The sequence below is a fragment of the Drosophila sulfurigaster genome, unplaced genomic scaffold (assembly GCF_023558435.1).
Source record: "Drosophila sulfurigaster albostrigata strain 15112-1811.04 unplaced genomic scaffold, ASM2355843v2 ctg152_pilon, whole genome shotgun sequence".
NCBI classification, from domain to species: Eukaryota; Metazoa; Arthropoda; class Insecta; order Diptera; family Drosophilidae; genus Drosophila; species Drosophila sulfurigaster.
Window position 1 is genome coordinate 1 of NW_026909703.1, and position 2,954 is coordinate 2,954.

A 2,954-nucleotide genomic window follows, 5' to 3' on the forward strand; every position below is an offset into this window, starting at 1 on the left:
CGCCATCTGGATTGCAGCATTGGAATCGTTCCATTTAGTTTCTAATAATTGATATTCGATATTCCGTTAGTCATGTAAAAGTAAACCGATGTGTTGTGTATTTGGAAGCAAACATTATTTTTTTTTTTTAGTTTAAATTCAACAACATTAAACAAGAAATAATAAATATTGCCACAAATATTATATATTGTACACATATTATTCATATTATACTAGAACTAATTTTAAAATTGTAAATAATGCTTTCGTATCTTGTATTGTAGTGTATTGCATATTCGATGTCTCTCAGTGCTCCTTTAAAGCTCTTGTTTTTACTGTATTATTAGACTCCGGGGACTTCTCGCTTGCAATTTGCAATCTTTCCTTGAGCGTGTGCTGTGACAGTTTTTGTATAAATATATTTATCAAATAAAAACATAAATACACAAGAGCATTGCATCTAGATTCAAGAATGTTTGTCTATATCTCCTCTTAAGTGTGGGCTCTGTTTGTAGTGTGGCATAATGAGGCCAGTGCACTGGTAGTCGGGAGTCGTAAAGTGAGTTTGAGTATATCAACATTTTATTGCACATGAATTTCAAATTTCCAGCTCGCTGTGCTTATATGCACGATAACATATGCATATGTTCATGGAAATCAACCGAAGTGTCGCATTTGATAGGCCCACTACATGCATACACCCATCTGCCCACACTCACATTTAAACACACACGTACACACACATACATATGTATAAGCATATTTATTTGCGTACATGTTTATCCTGATGTTATTGCATTTGCTGCACAAATTTGTTAGCTAAATGTGCAAATTAATGCAATTTGAATACACAATACATATTTTCTCTTTTCGCAAATCGCTTTATACTGTGAATATTCTATAAGAACCACTAAAAAATAAATTAAGCAAACAGTTTCCATTAGCCTTAATAATCAGTAAGATTTTGTGAGTGAGCTTTTTAGTTTTAATGAAATCGATTAAGAATTCGAACTAAAATTATTGCGATATAAAGGCTAAAAAACAAATATGGATTAAAAGCAGTCTTTAAAAATGTAATTGATATATTTCATTAACAAGAGAATGGGGTAAATAAAAATTTTCCACGCAGCATTTCTTAAACTGCCACGAATGAGTGCAAACAATTGGAAATGCATATTGACAATGTGCATAAATGAAAGCGGACAACTATAGCTCACACACGGACACACACACACGCACACAGTCACATACATACAGAGACAATCAATTATGCAATGCGAAAAGCCAAGTCGTGTCCACAGACTCGGAATTCAGAAGCAGAACGAAAAATCGAAAGGCATTTGCGTCAATTTCTCAATAAGGCTCTGAAGCGGATGGTGGCCATCGAGACGGTCAGGCCCGAGGAAGAGTGCAGTGGGGAGAGGGGCTCAAAGTGGACGCCTGCAATGCGCCAGACTGGCTTTAGTACTCCTTCCTCCACCATATGTTCCCCTTCGACCTGTCGGTCCTGGCTTGAGCTCAGGGACAACAACAACTTTTTATTGACAAAGAGAAGAACTGTCGACTGACGATTTTCATTGAATATTTTTGGCCGTATTGCAAGTAGAGCCGTAATACGCAAATGTGAGTGAGTATATGTATGCTTCTCTGTGTGTTTGTGTGTCGGTTTTCCAGTATCCTGAGCGTCAGAAGTTTGGGCCAAAGGCTACAAAACAGTTTACATACCAACAACAAAAGGCGCCTACAGGACCGTCTCACAGAATTTTGCTGACCCCAATATTTGCAGAACTTTTCAGCAACAATTTCGTTATGCGATTTGCCAGCTATAACCACACTCCTCCCATGACTCAATCGAGCCGATGTACTCAAAGTACCCGCCATGCCCCTCACTGCTAGCCCCTCCTCCCGTTGTCCGATTCGGCTGTCATAAATGCCTGCAGTTTGATAGTTGTTCTGCAGCGAAAGTGTTTTTGGCTTGTGCAAGTGGCTGAAGTTGCTCAGTTTTGTTGGTTTATTGGTTTGATTTGATGTCAAACTTTAGCATTGCCTTTGCTACAGTTTCCGTTTCCGTTTCAGCTCCGGCTTCGGCTTCGGCTTCGACTTTCTCTACCACTTCTCCCACCCAGCACGACAGGCGCAATCTCGGTGCTTGTCTCGAATAGTCAATTTCATGCTTCAAGGTACAATTCAAAGGTTCAGCTGCAGGTTATTCATAGGTTAACATAGTTGAATTTTGAACCACATTGTATGCGATACCCATTAAATTTACCACTGTGCGAGCACTGAGTCGAAACATTAACAGCAACTGCGCCACAGGTCCTAGAAAAACTGGCTACCAGGTTCATACTTACCGAGAATCCACTCAGGTTAACTGATTATTTGATTAACAATTTGATTCCAATCTAAGCAAAATTAACATTTAATGTGATGTCGGCATGGAGAGTGAATTGTTAGAGAAAATTATACAAATTATACAACCAGTCAAAAAAACTAGAAAAAATTTTAATCCATGAATGAGTGATCAATATTAAACAAGTAATAAAACTACAATCGAATGTGCTACCCAAATTTATATACCAAAAAAAATACTAAAATATGCCGACGGATACAAAATATATCAACGCAACTAAAGCCTGATTGCAGTAGGCACATTTTGCCATTCTTTTATATTTTCTACAATTTTTATCAGATGGCAACCAAATTTTCAGGAATCATAAATACTGTTCTTATTATAGTATCGCTTAAGAGAAGAGTATCACATAAATGCTTTCTTGCAGTACTCGTAATAGAGGAGGCTCTTAAACTAAATAAGTGTAGCAAACATTATTTACCTCTTCTGAAATATTGAATAATAAGTATGAGAATTCAAAACAGATAGCAAAGAGATTTTTTAAACCAACTCATTTTGAGTCAAATGTTTAAAATGAATATATGATGATGACCAAAATACTATGAATAACAAACAAGCCAGCTTC

General features: G+C 36.9%; 1 long non-coding RNA gene across 2 annotated transcripts; it reads right to left on the reverse strand.

Moving 5' to 3' along the window:
* Positions 1-247: 247 nt before the first annotated feature.
* LOC133849869 (uncharacterized) lies at positions 248-2,449 on the reverse strand. 2 transcript variants are annotated; one of them, XR_009895489.1, is made up of 3 exons: positions 2,249-2,449; positions 1,705-2,178; positions 248-375 (listed from the first exon to the last, which is right to left on the reverse strand). It is a non-coding gene; the product is annotated as an uncharacterized LOC133849869 (long non-coding RNA). The 2 variants fall into 2 exon arrangements; XR_009895488.1 differs by having other exon boundaries at positions 2,236-2,449.
* Positions 2,450-2,954: the final 505 nt, after the last annotated feature.